This window comes from Crinia signifera, chromosome 1 (assembly GCF_055691185.1).
Source record: "Crinia signifera chromosome 1, ASM5569118v1, whole genome shotgun sequence".
Taxonomy (NCBI): Eukaryota; Metazoa; Chordata; class Amphibia; order Anura; family Myobatrachidae; genus Crinia; species Crinia signifera.
Genome location: NC_139217.1, coordinates 97255785 through 97273591, shown reverse-complemented (window position 1 = coordinate 97273591; position 17807 = coordinate 97255785). Strand labels below are relative to the sequence as shown.

Genomic DNA, 17807 nt, shown 5'->3' with positions numbered 1-17807 from the left:
CGGCTGCCTACGTTTCAAGACCTCAGTCTTGTCCTCAGGGCGTGCATATAAAGAAAAGTGATGTGCATTGCACATCACTTTTCTTTATATGCACGCCCTGAGGACAAGACTGAGGTCTTGAAACGTAGGCAGCCGCATCCATGAAATAAAGCACTTGTTTCATTTTACCTCAATCCGTTGGAGTGCCGCCTGTCTTATTTGTGGCTGGGAGCCGGCGCAATAGGACTACTGTATATATATATATATATATATATATATATATATATATATATATATATATATATATATATATATATAGACTTTGGCGGGTGTGGACGTAGCACTCCAGACACTTGAAATAATCCAAAAAAGTTTTATTGAAGACAAGCAACGTTTCAATGCGTGTGCATTTTCGTCACGCATTGAAACGTTGCTTGTCTTCAATAAAACTTTTTTGGATTATTTCAAGTGTCTGGAGTGCTACACCCGCCAAAGTCTACATACTCCTTGACGGGGCACCCGACCAGCAACAGCAACAGGGCAGCCGTGCTCGGCCACACTATATATATATATATATATATGTATATATATATATATATATATATATATATATATATATATATATATATATATATATATAGGTAAGCCAGCCAGAGAGACCCTCAGTCTCCTGGAACGACAGGACCAGCACACCCTTGGTATTTGATGCAAAAATGTATTTAATAGAGCATCGTGTCAAACATCAATATAACCAAAAAATCATACTTAGCAGTGACTGGCCAAGGACTGAAGACAGCGGCATATGTTGCATTTTATTTAGGCATAAGAGAAATGTACAAACATGGTCCAAAAGCCATTTCAACTGCACACAGCAGTCTTCCTTAGCCCCTGAGGAACACTGCTGTGTGCAGTTTAAATGGCTTTTGGGCCGGATGTGTACATTTCTCTTATGCCTTAATATACCTGGAGAGCTGGTTCTTCCACTATTCTGTCTACAAGAGGGTGTTTATAAAAAAAGAGTGGTACCTGTAAAATTAAAACTGGTTAAAAGTAATGTTTATACCCTTCTGGGGAAAGGTAAGAGTTCAGTGGTTTTTACCCTAGTTTTCCCTTTGATGCTCCATTTCTATGGAGAGCAGGGATAGTCGGTGCAGACGTCAGTAACAGCTGAAGGGTACCTGGGGTGAAATGTAATAGGATGAGAGATTCAGAAAGTGAGAGATTTGGGAAGAAATCTCCAGTTTTTTTAAAGCGGCAATCATTTACACTGCAAAATCAATCTGGTTTTGCAGTGTAAATGATTGCCCCTTTAAAAAAACTGGAGATTTCTTCCCAAATCTCTCACTTTCTGAATCTCTCATCCTATTACATTTCACCCCTGATGTCATTTGGATACTGGTCAGCGTCATGCACTGTGAATCTCCTTAGCTGAGTGATTCCGTTTTTATTTAACAGGTTTTTTCTTATAAATACTGTATATGCATAACGTGACATATTTTAACACTCTATACAACCTTGTACCTTTATATACTTTGATAAGTGCTGCTCTCTTTTTAGCACAAAACCACACAAAAACCTAATAAAGGCAGCATGTTATCAATGCAGTGACACAGAATTGCTGCCAATGTGACCATATTATGTCCATCTTGTTCATCTCACACATTTGTGCTTGATTAAATAAACATAGAATACTTATAATAGATATCTAAGATTATGCTTATGCAATGTATTATGTGATTAATTTCAGAGCAAAACTAGGGTTGCTGCAGCCGGTGCATTGCATCTTGCAGCTATAAAGGGGCCCTACCAGTGGCTTTATAATGAGTCAAACTTCCTCATTAGTATGCCACCACTTCACTGCTATAGCAACCATTTTCAATAAGAGGCTGCTCTTTAGCCAAACGAGGAGTGTGGTGGCCAGGGAGGCTTCCAATAATCCCGGATCCTTCTCTGTACCTCCTGAATGAACTCCAGTAAGTAAACCTATGTTTAGTCAAATTTTTAACTGATTTCCTCTACCTGCCAGCCACATCACAACTGAGACAGTTATTCAATTCTGGTGTTGATGCAGGCCCCCCTGGTACCGCCATCATCTTCCCTTGGGCTATAAGACCAATTTTAATTAATGTAACCCAGCTATTGATGGTCGTTTAATATAATGGGACCAGATAGGTTATAGCTTCCACTATTTATGGTGACCCCCTGCCTCTACTGCACCCAATTACTCTCCCATTCTCACACTTCCTCCCCTTTCACCCTTACCACCCACTGTCTCATGCGTCACATCCTGACACCTGCTGCCCATTTTGCCACCATCTGCCTCCCCATGCCACCCTCTAACTCTCACTATCACCTTCTTCCTCTCCTCATGCGTGTAGGAGGGGGTCCCAAAGCATTATTTTGTACCTGTACCCACCACGTACAAGTTTTGATACTGTACTGACCTGCCAACCAAGAAAAATGTTCTACCAGACTAAAATAGATTCCTACCATTTAGAGTGATCACAAGTCAAGGATGCACATATTTAAAAAGTGAATGTTGTTGACAATACAGCTATCCACAGAAATAGGCATTAAGCAATTGTCAGGCAAAGCTGAATAAGCAGTGATGTCATGGAAGAAATCAAAGTTAGCTAACAGAAGATATACAGTAACACAAAATATTAAGTGTCTTGATGTACAGTTGAACCTGTACATATAATTTACACTATGAACATATCATTTACACTAGGCATAGCACTTGTGCAAGTACACATTGATAATGATGACAGCTATGACACAAGGGACAAGGATTTAAAAATGCTTGCTGTATAGTAGATACAGTACATGCTTAATCTGTAGTTCAGTCTCATACTAGTGCTGTAAAGTATTTGTCAGAATTGTTTATGTACCTCATTGACTAAAATTCTTAATTATTCAGCTGTAAATATGAAAAGAGATGGGGGTGTGTTTTTTTCCGATTTCTTTTTCACTGATCTCTGGTTTGTTAAAACATATAATCAATGATTTTTTTTTTTTCAAATTACTAGATTACATTGGATGAAGAGAGGATCAAGGGCTTCAATCAAAATTTACTGCGGATTATACGGTATCTGATGAAGACCAAGACATTGTTAGCACATACTGTAACTTGGATTGGTAAGTGCTACCTTACATTTTTTTTAATTTCATTAATGACAGCAGTACATTTTTTTAATTAAATTTTTATTAGCTGAGGACTCCTCTAAGTGACTTATACACCACTGCACAGGTAACACATCCTACAATAACTTAGAAAAAGAGAGGGTGACCTTGGGTTGTGTTTGTACCTTTCATAACCTTAGACCAAGAGGGCAGACTGAAGCACCCACTTATAGACTGGGAGCTATTGTTTTAACCATGACCAACATATAACATCAGTATCAATAATCACATACTGTACTTAATGTGATCTGGGTGCAATCAACACCCTCAGAGACAGAGGCTCTGAAAGGAGTGGAAGCAGGATTCATGCGCATATGTGGCACTACTGACCATTGACCATACATGGACAGCGGCCATTGTCAGGGATGTTCTGGAGGAACGCCTGCTCGTTACTTTTGCAATATGTCCCCCCTATGCTACAACAGGCTAACACTGTCATGAGATGGTGTAAGCTAAGTTGGACAAGCATGGGAATTATTCGCACTATGGAGCTTGGTAAATATGACAGCATCACATCCTCCCAACCTATGGGGTTGTGGCTGTTGTCAGGAATGGGGAGATAATAGCAGATATCAGAAATGAAAAATGGCCTCTCAAGCTTACCACCTCCATTATGACAAAACATTGTACCACATATAAGTTGGCAGGTGTATTGGGCTATGTTTTAAATCCAGTGTGTAGAAAGAAGACATTTAATGATGCTGCCAAAAACATGCAAATCAAATGCCCTGATGGTAATAACGTGTTAGATAACAAGATCTAGTATAAGGTACTTATTCAGTGCAAAAGAGACCGTGAATGAAACCTGAAGAAGATAAGTCTAATGCCGCCCATATATGAGATGCACGCTCCCATGCACATCCCATCGCACAGCACATAAAATGCATAAACTAGATGAGATGCAATCTTGTTTAAAACAAACGTTATGCATCGCATCGTGTATGGGCGGCATAAGGTGGTAACGCACCGGGCAATTGGCTCAAAAGCAGCATATAACTTGACAGATATTAGCTGATTGGCTGGTGCATTATCACCTTCCACTTTATCTCTTGTCCAGACTCAATATGAGTTTTATGGATCTCTTTTCTCACATACAATGACAGCGCATAGGCAAATATGAATTTGTACACGTTTGCTCATCTCTGCCCGATTCCTAGTCCGGCAGATATTTATTGAACTTGCTTTGTGTAAAATGGAAGTACTGGGGTAATAATTTGATTACAACAATGCAATTAAATCTATCTGTCTTGTGTGAGAGGGTTGTGATAGTGTAAGATCGTTACTGAAGTTGCTTTGTGTGAAATGGGATTACTGGGGTGGTAATTGGATGGCAGTAATGCAACTCCAAGCAACTGTTATGTGTGAGAGTGTTGTAGTTAGAGTTTTATGTTACTGTATAATAGGCCAAATTTTACACCGTTTCAGATGGTGACCCCCATGGTGCAAATATGGCACTGACCTGTTCCCATTAATACCTTTTCTGTGTTATCTTTATGGTAATAGTGAGGAATAACTTTAAATGTATTTTTCTTTATTTTATTAACTCCTGACTTTATTGCTAATCTTATGGCAGGCACCCATTTATGCAATCATAAATGGGGCATAGGGGGCTTTGGAGTGTGTAGATGGTACACAATTAGTAGCTTAGCAACCAATGAAATAAAGTCTTTATTACAGTACATAGAGATTGCAGGTCACATTTATAGACGCATCCAAACTCATACCTGTAAATTGTGGAATTTAATTTATTGCTAATACTTCAGCACATGTATAATTATTCCTTACATTTTTCTGTAAGTTCACTACTCTAAACCTAAAATAAATTATGCTGCATGCCTACAAAAGAAGCATTAGAAGATATGTGCACTCAAAAGATCATAACCCCAAAGAATTAATGGATTATTTTCAAAAGCATCCAGTGTTTTGTACACTCCAATACATTGTTAACTTATTTACTTTGCATTCTTTAAAGATGAAATGTGAACATGACATGTGAGATTCTGCAGCTCACGCCGACGCACACAAACTTCAAGGCTATGAGAGATGGTTAATTGAGTACTAATAAAATGCTTTAATGTTTCAGCAATACTGTATGTACTGTAACAACCATTTTATGAAAAACAAGAAAATCTATTATTCCAAAATAAATAGACAAATATATAAATAAATACTCACATCAAACAGATTCATTTAGTAAGTACGTTGGCGTTGAGTTGATTTTATATAGTGTGGCGAGCGCAGCTAGCCCGAACCGTGGCGAGCGCAGCGAGCCCTGCGAGGGGACACGGAATACATGTAAAGTAATCTGCATACGCTTGCCACACTATATTAAATCAACTCCTGCCTACGTGGTTAGTGGGGTAATAAAAAAGTAGGAGGACGCGTTCCGACTCCCCGCGCGGGGCACGCTGCGCTCACCACGCTTTGGGGTGGCGTGGATAGTGGGGGTACATATTAGTGTATACCTAATGTCATGGCATCGCACACCCACATGCAATTTAGCGGGACATGTGATGCAATGCGATATTGTGGTGTAAAATGAAAACAAATTACATGAAAAAATTGCATCGCATCGCATGCCGCTATAATGGCCCATGCAATGCGATGCGATTTCCCTACGGTGCCATGCGTACAAAATCTGGGCGCCGTGCTAGGAAACAAGTACCCTAAGGCTTTATACTATATGTTCTCTAGTGTTTTACAAGAATTAATCATAAGATTAATCATGTAAAATAAATATATTTAGGATCAGAGCCGGCCTTAACCTAAATGACGCCCGAGGCAAGATTTTGGCTGGTGCCCCCTAGCACCGCCACTAGTTCCACCTCTGACCCTGCTCCCATTTTCCAGCACCATCAACCCTCATCATAGCAGTCATCATCTTGGTGCTCCTACCCGCAATATTTTAAATATAAACAGTGCACACATTCGGTGCGCAGGCCAAACAGGGGTGTGTTCTTGCTGGGAAGGGGCATGGCCACCCAATAGTACCCCCAATTCAAATTATGCCACACAGTTGTGCAACTTTATTCACATTATATCATGCGATGGTGTCCCTTATTCACGTTACATCACACAGGAGTACCACTTTACCTTATGTACATTACTCCTCACATTATTCACATTATACCCTTAGAAAAAAAATCCTGAGAAAATATTGTATTTTAAGCACTTCCATGGCCACACTGCAACCCAGCACAAAGCAGTGTGTGCTGGGCAGAGGAGAAAAGCTGCAGCTGCTGCTGTCACTTAAGGGGAGAGGGCCCAGGCCCCCATTGGGCCCTTCCATCAGATTTTGGCCTGGGTATTTTGTACCCCTACCCCTTTCCCGCTGCACCCCTGATAATACCACACAGTAATGCCCCTTACACATGACACACATTATTAATGTCCTTATAACCATAATGCCCCTTACACATTATGCCAACCTTTATTAATGCCCTTCATACACATAATGACACACATAATGCCCCTTACACATATGTTGCACATTATTAATGCCCTTATACACATGACACACATAATGCCCATTACACATATGTTGCACATTATTAATGCCCTTATACACGACACACATAATGCCTGTTACAAATATGTCGCACATTATTAATGCATTTACTAGGTGATCATCGCACCCTATGGGGGCTCTTCACACCGTCGTAAGGGACTTCGCCCCCTTAACATATGAATGCCTTTATTGCGTGGGTGAAGGATGGGTGAAAGGGTGGGGGGAGTGGCAGTTGCAGGGATAGTGTGGGTGGTGGAGTTGCAGGTGTGGGGGTGGCCCGTCTGGGTGGTGTGAGTTGGTTAGGTGCGGGGTTGCGTGGGTACTGCGGGTTGGGGAGTGGGCGGTGCGGGGTTTGCCGCAGGTGGGTGAGGGTGTACAGTGGTGCGGTGGGTGTGGGACGGGTACTGTTGCCAGTGTTTAAACACATTGGAACGGCACCTCGCACCCTTCGGAGCTAAAACAATTGAACTCTTTGAGTCCTATAAAGAGAAAAGTGCTAAATAAATAGCCTGGTCCTTGCTGCTAATACCCTGTACAGTAGCATGGTGCTATTTGATGACCATGCTTTGGTAGTAGTGTGGTCCCTGCTACTGCAGCTTCCCTATAGACATAAGTATGAGCGCTGTATGCTCTGTAGCCCTGCATTACACTCTGTGCTACTCAGTTTCCCAGGCTCATGGTACCCTCTGCGCGAACCTTTGCCCTGCAGTGCTCTGCTAATTCCGGGCATAGGTGTCCCTTCCACAGCTTCATGCATGGTGCTGACCCATGGAGTAGAAAGGGGGACTGGTGGCGATGTCAGGAGCACAAGGCTGGGCTCAGTGTTGGGTTAGGGCAGTAGCACATGGGTGGCATACTGTGCCCAGCTAGCAGTTGCCATACATGCAGTGGCAAGAAATGGTGAATGAGTGGGAGTGGAGCTGGGTCAGTCCTGCTTATGGATTGTGTTAGTATAAATGCACTTGTGTAATGCCTGCTGCACCTCCACCAAGATACTGTACAGGGTGGCAGCAGCAGGGGTTATGCTACTGTACAGGGTGGGCAGCAGCATTGGGCTCAATGGGCAGTTGACCAAGAGTCCCAAGATTCCAAGGGCCCATGGCTAACACCCTCCCTATTGATATGGTGCGCTCAGCACCTGTCCCTGCAGGCTGCTTATGCCTATGCACCCCCCGTCCTGCGGGGGGGAAGTCCCTGCATGCCTTGTCTGTTATTGGCAGTGCGCCTACCTGCTGTGCATAAGTCAGCATGCCCATTAAGGAGTCCTGCGCTGTTTGTGCTGAGAAAAAGCTTGCGCTGTTTGTGACACAACAGCGCCATCAGCCCCCACTGTGCTACTGAGCTCCAACACTTCTACCTGGCGGTGGGGAAGCTGTCAATCACCGCCGGAGGTTCCCTGCATGTAGCCCCGCAGCGCTAGCCAGAGCTGCCCTCACACACCTGAAGCTTCACAGAGCTGCACGGTAGGCTGACACTTCCAGTAACCAGGTAGAAGGGGTCAGTGCTGCTGATGCTATGAGTGATACCATGTGATAGACAGAAGGAACTGTCAGTAGCCAGGTAGAAGGGGACTGGAGCTACCTGTGGTGAGAGGCAGGAGCGGAACGCCATGAGGCAGTCATTTCCCGCCGGGCTCCAGTCTTGAAGGGGGCATTATCTACATTGCCTCCCCCATCTGCAAGTTAGCCCATTTCCGCTCCCTGTATTCTGTGCCTGCTATATGCCTCCCACTGTCCTGCGTACTTGTCTTTATGTCCCAGAAACGCATCCGCCCACTGGATCCACTGGGTAGAAAGGGGGGGAGGGTCTAGGGAATTGTTTTGCCCAGGGGCTTGTGCTACTGTTAAGATGGCCCTGGGCAGCACCAGGTGCTATTTTACTACACCGTATGCAGCAACGTGGACCGGTGAAGCAGCACACGCTGCGTTTATAGGCTATTAGCCCAAGTCAATCAGTGTGTGTGTGACAGTGTGTGTATAACTCTGCCCAGCGTTATACATACACTCAGAGACTGACAGTTCTGGCCAAATATATAAGAAGATACATGACACACATAATGCCCCTTACACATATGCCGAACACTATTGCACAACCAACCCACCCATAGACAGCACTCGCACAGCCGCTAACACCGTGACCTCTGCCTTGGCTTTGATACAGATGTTCCGTCATACATCTTGACTCAATAAGCCATGCAGCTCCTGGCCAGTTCTGCTAACGTTGGGTGCATTTTATTATGACAATTTGTCTTATTTGCATTGTTATGACCAGCACACACAAGGAGCTTCCGATGATTAAAATGATATGTGGCATGAATATATTCTGTGTGCGACTGTGGCTGTACGGAATGCTATGTTACAGTGATTTCCATGAATACACTATTTCATATGCAGATACAGCCTCACTCACATAAATATTTAGTTTTGTTTAATTGAAATATTTTTGATATTTAAAAAAAAATAGTTGAGAATTAAGGTATAGATTCGTGAAGATTAGAAAAAAGAAAAAAATGTGTTTTAAAAAAGTTTTCACTATTGGATCGTGGGTGTCTTCCTTTGTGGTGGCTAATAATGCTCGGACTGTTGTTGCCCTCAATGGCAGTGTTTAAATGTGTGGCAGGTTATGAAAGTTGTTTGGTATACTGTACTTTTTAGTATCCTGGGGTTAGTCTGACAGTCTCTCCTCTTATGCAACCTTATTGCTATAAATGTGTCACTGGAAGTTTGGCAAATGTTGCCAATTATTGTACTGAATACTTGTGTTTGTTACTTTGTATCCGGATCAATCTTATAGAATACTTTCCCCTATTTCTCTTCTCAGATATTCCAGGTATTGCAATAATCTTGAGTAAAGGGGTTATTTGTTCCGCTTAGGGATCACACCTATGGCTATTCTTAGAGTTGTCTTTATTTTATAGATTTATTTAAATTGCTGCTATACTGTACCTTTAGCTGGGGGATCCTTGCAGATTTGTTTGATACCTGCAGATCTTTATGTCACTCCTGTGTCTTATGCGCAGTGTTTACACTTTATTATGGGTGCTCATACAATTATAGTTTATTTGTCCCTTAGCTGTATTTAGTTTTTCTATAACTCCTGGGCCGTGTGTATCTCACTATTATTGCGGCAGAACAGGGCTGTTTTTACTGATATACTGTAATTCAGACATTTATTGAGAATGGAACAATTAGTATTTCCTCGCCCCTATTCTGTTAGTGATACGTTATAGCTACTGAGTACCCTTTTGGGATACTGCCGCTGCTATTATAATCAGTTGCCACTTTTCATGTACATTCGTATGTGGCAAGTTTGTGCCGTACTGGTTGCTGCGGTTCAGATGTCTTATTGACCGAGAGACCACTTGAGGACGCTGTCTACTGATATTGTTCTCAGTTATGACCTTTAAAATGTATACTGTTTTTACTGATGCGGTTAATTACAATACTTCATATACATTTATGTTGCGGCTGGGTAATGCTATGTTTATTGCTGCGGTCCAAGTGTCTTACTAAGACCAATCCCCGCTAGTATTCCCTCACCGCCGCTGCTGCTGCGGTTGATTGTAATGTTTCGTATACATCAAATATCGAAAATATATCAATTGAACAAAACTAAATATTTATACTTTAATAAATTACATACCCTACACGATAAAGGGTATTTTTAGGGAAATTCCAATAAAAGTAAAGTTTTATAAATCCCCATATCCCCTTCTCAGTGGAATCCTATTATGGTACTGATAGAGTGCACCTAACATATCTCATTCTTTTTCTTGTTCATGTTTATGTTATGTACCTTTGAGATAGGTGGCACCATCCCCGAACAAATACCGGGGATAACTATTGTAGTACCACACCCTATGAGAACACCAATAACAGGTGCTGACTAACCTAGGTATCTATTAATATTCATTAGTGCGGATCAAACCATTCCCCCCTTCCCCCTTTCCAAAAGTAACATTCAAAAGGACAAGTACAGGTCATATATTCCTATATAGGAGTAGCGACTCCTCTTCTCCCAATCTCACAATTCGCTTGAATACAGTACATGCAAGACCTTTCTTCACAACAGGGGTTTTCGAAAACTCAGTGTTTCAGTCCAAAGGGTCATGAGAACTCTGCAAAGAGATTATCACATATAGTACTGTAAAGCTGATAAGAGTTCCAGGAGGCAGTCTGGGTATTTGTGGTCCTCTTCTTCTGGCAATCACAAAGGCTCTGTCCAATTCAGCCAAAAGGCTAACTTAGTACACACAAACTCATTTCAATCCCTTGTTGGGATCTTTCTCAAGGTCTTTTTCAAGGTGGCTTAATTAGTACCTCAGCCAATTTGATTTAACCACCTGTGCTGAGCTATGGATATTCTTAAAACCTGGACCATTGGGGTGCCTTGAGGATTGCATTTGGGAACTTCTTGGCTATGCCAAAATGGCATACATCATCATAGCATGCTCTCGTGTGAGTGTCCACATGACTTTCAAGACTGCAGATCTTCTCATTATGTGCTTTAAGCAGATGGTGGGCCCAAACCGCACATACAGTACACATTAAAAACTTTGAAAACCCATTCAGTTCCTCTTCCCTGCCTAGGGTGTTGCTGTCTGCTGTAGTGCTTCTAGCACAGTGTGGTCTGTATATCAGCACTGGTATGTAAACCAGGCCTGTGCTAGTAACAAGAAACAACATATTTGATAGGTGCGCTACTATCTGCTGCTGGTACTGGGGTTGTCAAGCCCCTTAGAAGTAGGGACAAAAGCAAGTAGGTGTACCAGCGCCCACTGAGAAAAAACTACATAATAGAACGGAATCTTGTACAGTATATTTATTATTAATCAAAATAGCTGTAATTTAAATTCATGGAAATCCATAAGAATAAAACATAAAGTTAAAATAGATGGACATTCATTAGCTCAATTTTTAACATCACTACATATGCATGTAATTGTATAGGGCATATTACCATTTGGACATCAATGTAATTTGTCTCCCAATATAGCAGCAGATGATCACCAGGTGGCCAGTAAGTCCCAAAACAGAATCCATAGGTGGAATTAGGATTCTTTTGACAGGGTGGTGGTAAACCTGGATGACTTAAACAAGTCTGGAGCTGCCTCGGATGGTTTTTCCGGATAAGAAGTTGTTGGAGATTAAATTGGACAGATGGATTGATATTGTCCGTGATCCATAGGTAGCCCTTTGGTGAGGGTAGAGGTGAATGTCCAATGTAAAAGCTCAACGCGTTTCCATGGGATTATCCTTCCAGCTTCCTCAGGAGCAGAATTGAGCTAATGAATGTCCATCTATTTTAACTTTATGTTTTATTCTTATGGAATTCCATGAATTTAAATTACAGCTATTTGGATTAATAATACATATATTGTACAAGATTCTGTTATGTTATATAGTTTTTTCTCAGCCTGCGCTGGTACACCTACTTGCTTCTGTGCTAGTAACACCACAGCAGACAGCGACACCCAAGGCAGGGAAGAGGAACTGCATGGGTTTTCAAAGTTGGCGGGTGCTAGAATGAACACTAAGTATATATAGTATTAATATTAATACTATATTAGCATATACTGTAGTATTAGTACAATAAATGTGAACATCAGAATAGAGTTTGCCTGCAGCTGCAACTAATCTGCTAGACGTTAGCAATAAGAAGCTCAAAGTACCAGGACCAGTCCATATAAAATTGGAATGTGAGTAGGTTCTGTGAGAAAAAACATAGTTGTTACACATGTTGTATCATATTGTAAAACACATGTTGTAACCTGACCTCTTTTCTTGTGCCAAATTCAAAGGTTTGGCTGCTGTTAAGCAACACACAATTCACTTTTATGTATAATAGCAGGAGGTATATCTGCATGCAAACATTAGCATGAAGAGGTAAAAAATGACACATAACATTATGCATTGCTCGAAAAGGCATATGCTCTAATAATTATCCGTCTGACAACAATCATGGTAATGCAGAGCTGTGAATCACATAGGTATGTCTAATTGGACATGCATATATAGATTTCGGCATAGTCTAGCATGTATTACACTGATTAAACCTTTGTGCATCATTCTTTCTAAATATATATATATATATATATATATATATATATATATATATATATATCTTTGATTCACATTAATAATGATGAATGCTTTGCAAACGTTTTTGTAATATTATTTTATTTTTCAATGATCTGCATTGTAGCACAATTGCTATTATAAAATACAGTATACTGTATCTCTTGTAAAAAGTGGAAATATTATGTTCTGTTACCCATTGATTCATATGGATTAAGTTTGGTTTTCTTATCCAGGCACCAATCATCTGGGCAGAGGTAGATATTGATATTGCATTTGTGATAATTAGAAATCTATAGAACATATTTTCTCACTAGTACAAGAGAGACTATCGCTATGCAATTAAAAACACTTGGAAATTGTAAAATTTTTAAATATAAATCATAATAATAAGACCACCAAAGATCTTGCATATCAATTTTTTTCTGTAATTTTCCCTTACATTATTCTTATATAGGTAACATAGTGATAACTCTCATTCTCATGCTTAAAAAACCTTAAATGTATTGCAAGAGTTGTTATAAAAAGAAGATAGTGATATATACTGTTATTACTGTAATTAACCATATCACAGACAAAACCTATTCTACATGTTTCAACTGTTAAAATATAAAATTGATATGGTTTTGGACATTGCATTGTATTGCTGTATGGCTATGCTTAAAATTATATCCATCTTCAGATCAGTGCTCCATACAGGTACCTCTAGTGGCACTATATAAGGTGTCAGATGACATCCCTGTCACAATCATCCTACTACCTCAGTTGTCACATTTTCAAAGTAAAGGTAGACGTGAATACAATGTATGATATAGAAAGAGGCACTCATGGTTTCGTTCTTCATCCACCAGATCACATGCAATATCTTCTGGTTGGCCATGCAACAGAGGTACCCGGAAGATTTTTCATGAGGGTGCACAATTGTGTGGACACACTGCACAATGTATATGATTTGGCAAATCGTCCCAACATTGGCCCTGCTTTAGCATCACCTGCAGTTTTGCTAAATATCAAAACTGCAACTGCATGCTTTCATATACTGGGGGATGACCAGTACAGGTCAAGGCCGTGCAGCATGGAAATGCTCATCCTGCGCTGCATTCACAATCTAATTGTGAATCGTGGTGACCCAAGAGATTATGGTTGACCCGTGTCTTTGCAGCCTGGCAGGTGCATTGCCGCCATTTTACCTTTCGCAGTGGCTGCATGTGACATCACGCTTATCCTGGTTCACTTTATTTTATTTTCATAGAACAGTCATCACCTGGTTACTCTCAAATTCGTCTACTGTATATTTTACCCCATGATGAAATATTGACTACAACCTGTAAACCTATTAACATGATATACTGTATGAGTGGAGATCCCAATTATCATCTGCTCTCCGATAATGCAGTGCTATATATTAGACAGTGGGGTGAGGCACAGCCTTTCCTGTCATACTAGCGTATATGCCGGCGGTTTGAATTTATAACATATGTCAAAAATACAACGAATATATATATTAAAAATATATATTTTTTTAATGTAAATCACTTTTATAGTCAAAACTCTGGAGTAAAAAGACTTTGGCAGGTGAGGCAGTGGCTCACCTGGCTACCTTTTCTGCACACCTCTTAACAAAACTCATCAAATCTCCAGCAGTGTATACTGCTGCACATGTGTATAATGCTGGCATGTACCCCGTGGCACATATATTGTGTGCATATCTGGCTCTGGTACTTGCCAGGGACTCTTGAGCCATTTACAGTACCTCACTGCACATCTCTGATATTAGAGCTCTGATATTGAACCCCTCTATACTACAAATGCTCATTTACTTAGACGCTATTTAATCTTACTTTATTTCTTTGGCATTTGGAAGGACACTGGATCATTTAAAGAATATATTTTCAGTTAAACACATTCAAGAATTTGGACAAGAAGTATTTCAAGTGTAATAACTGGGCATAATTCATATCAAATAGCATAAAGATGTTTTTGAACAATGTAAGTAGTAGTAGACTCAAAAGTCACATTAGTACAGAAATGTATCATAATAATATACTGAAGTATCAAATGTACAGGAGTGGATAGTGTTTTTAGTACATGTGAACACTGCATATAAAATGCAGTTAACTTTGACACAAACACATACTAAACATACAAATTAAAATGAAACATTTAATGGAAAGTTTGTATCACAGTATTCTAAATCGACGTTTCAAATCTGTAATGTGAATGAATGAAAACAACCGCATATAAACCTACGTATCTAATAAAAGGCTAACACTTACCTTTATGGGGGGGAATTCAAGTGTTGTATGTGACAGCGAGCCAATGGAGAAATGTAAGTGTTGCTCCAATTGAGAGCACACAGTCACCGGTGCAGATGCATTATTGTTATGTTGTTCTGTCATTTTGACAGACTGGTAACTAGTTTAGTATAATTGTCAATAGAACAAAGATGCTGATAGTAATTACAGGGAATAGACAGAAGGAGGGTATGACCCAGCTACTGATTGGGCACACAGTGCAGATGGCCACATTTACAGTGCAGATAAACAGTCCCAAAAGGTCAGAAAAAATCTTAAGCTGGGTACACATATGTACAATTTAATTTTTCTTGCGACCGTTCGATCGACCGAATACACGTTCGGCCGTCCGAAACATACGACCGATCTGCGCGTACACATATGTACAATTTTACTTGCGACGTCCGATGTACTCCCGTCCAAAAAATCGCAAGAAAAAGATTGTACCACCGTACACACTCTCCCGTTCTGGCTATTCACACGATAAAAATGTACACAACATTATCATAATGGGCTGGATTTAAAAGAGCATACCAAAACGAGGCGTGATCACGGAACAAAGAATCGTTCGTGTAGTACAGTGAATAGAGCCGTGACTATTCAGATCATTGCTAGCTGTACTGGATATACGTACGTACGTTCGTTCGTCTATCGGTGCATTTGGGCCTTTTTAATTATGAGCTTGAGGAGAAGGAAGGCTCGTGCGTGCATTTTGGCTGCTATGGCCATTAGATTGCGGGCTATTAAAAAAAGAAAAAGGACCAAGAATCGGAGCTGCTGGACCAGAGACTGGCTTCTGAGGAGAGACACCTTCTCCCACATGCCATTGCTACAGGAGATACGGGAGAACAATCCTGATGATTTCAGGAATTATCTCCGTATGGATGACGCTACCTTCATGGAGCTGCTGACACTGGTTACCCCTTTAATAGAGAGAGAGGACACCTATTTCAGGAGGCCTATTATTGCAGAGCAGAGACTGGTGGCAACGCTGCGTTACCTGGCAACAGGCAGGACCCTTGCCGACCTGAGATTCACCACCGCAATATCATCTCAAGCGCTGGGGTTGATAATACCAGACACCTGTGATGCCATCGTCCAAGTTCTACAGGACAAATACATGAAGGTAAATATGGAAATTACATACATGTCCCCCATATGTATAGCTGTGCACATACCTGTACCCTATATGTATATCTTTACAATGCCTGTTGATTTAATCTTTTACACCAGTGGGTGGGGGGTCATTTTGATAAGGCGGGTAATAGCTTTGAGGCTGCAATGGGGTAGGGCTGATGGGTCTAAAATCAACCCAACAGATTATTAATACGCATATACTTTTATATTGCAGTTTCCATCGACCAAGGAGGAGTGGCAAAATATTGCACGTGATTTCCGTGATCTTTGGAATTTCCCTAATTGTGGTGGAGCTATCGATGGCAAACACGTCAGGATCATGCCCCCTGCAAAGAGTGGATCTTTTTATTATAATTATAAGGGGTTCTTCAGCATTGTTCTAATGGCCATCGCTAATGCCCGATACGAGTTTGTATTTGTGGACATTGGGAAAAATGGTAGAGTTTCAGATGGAGGAGCCCTGGAGAATACCTTTTTCCACGACCAACTGAAAAAAAATGAACTGAATCTGCCAGAGCGGACTGAAAATGAGCACGGTTTGAACTTTGTTTTTGTGGCGGATGAGGCCTTTGCATTGCACCCTAATGTCCTTAAACCCTACCCACAAAGGGCACTGAACAGGGAACGACGCATTTTTAACTATCGCCTGTCACGTGCCAGGCGAGTGGTTGAAAATGCGTTTGGGATTCTAAGTAATAAATTCAGAATTTTTCACAGTCCCATCAATCTGCGCCTAGATAAGATTGACAAAGTGGTGCTGGCCTGTTGTGTGCTGCACAACTACATGCGCAGAAAAGCGGTGCACACACAACAACTGGGGGCTACAGTGGACGAGAGCCAAGTTGTTGACGAGCCTATTGGTCTGACAGCTTTGGCAACTAATTTAAACACCAGAAATGCATCAACGCAAGCAAAGTTGTCAAGAGACGAGTACTTGAATTATTTCAATGGTGTTGGGGCTGTGGAGTGGCAGAATGACATGATTGCTTAAAAATGTACCTTTTTGTCATTGTAAATATATTGTTTTTTGGTGTGTAATAATCAATATTTTGCCAATAAAATTTGTATACTCACAGTTCCGCACAAGTTGTCCTCTGCGTCTTCTTGCAGCAAGGAGGGGGAGGTGGAGGCCGAATCACGGCAAGTGAGTGGTAGTACTCAGGTGCCAGGCATTCCTGGAGGGCACAATGCCACGGCACCTGGAGTGCAGACTGTACCCAGTACTGGTGTTTATGTACTAGCAAGTAGTTGCTCCACCACACCTATTTCTATGCCAATTTCTCCTGGTACTTTTGTACAGTCTCCAGGAGCAATACATGAAGGTAAATATTGAAACAACATGCATGTACCCCATATGTATATCTGTGCCCTATAGTCACCCTGCATGGTAAATGATATTTTCACACGGACACCAACTAGATTACAGAATTTTTAATTTTTATATAAATTATTAACTTATAAACTTATAAAAAATATAACATAAATAACAAGTAAATAAATAATAAAGAAATACTTAAACATAAAAATATTTAAAACAATAATGCACTTAAATAAACTATATAAAATATTTACATATGGTGGTAAACTTGTCCCACCCCATAATCCCCTGTATCCATCGGTGGTTGGGAG

The 17807-nt window shown here is 40.8% G+C and overlaps 1 protein-coding gene across 1 annotated transcript in view; it reads left to right on the top strand.

Annotated features, from left to right (window-relative positions):
• The window catches only part of TENM3 (teneurin transmembrane protein 3), a 2716013-nt gene that overhangs the window by 752182 nt on the left and 1946024 nt on the right, over nucleotides 1–17807 (top strand). Inside the window, exon 5 of the mRNA XM_083170719.1 lies at nucleotides 3009–3117. The gene's annotated coding sequence lies outside the window, so the exon portion shown is untranslated. The remainder of the gene's footprint in view (nucleotides 1–3008; nucleotides 3118–17807) is intronic.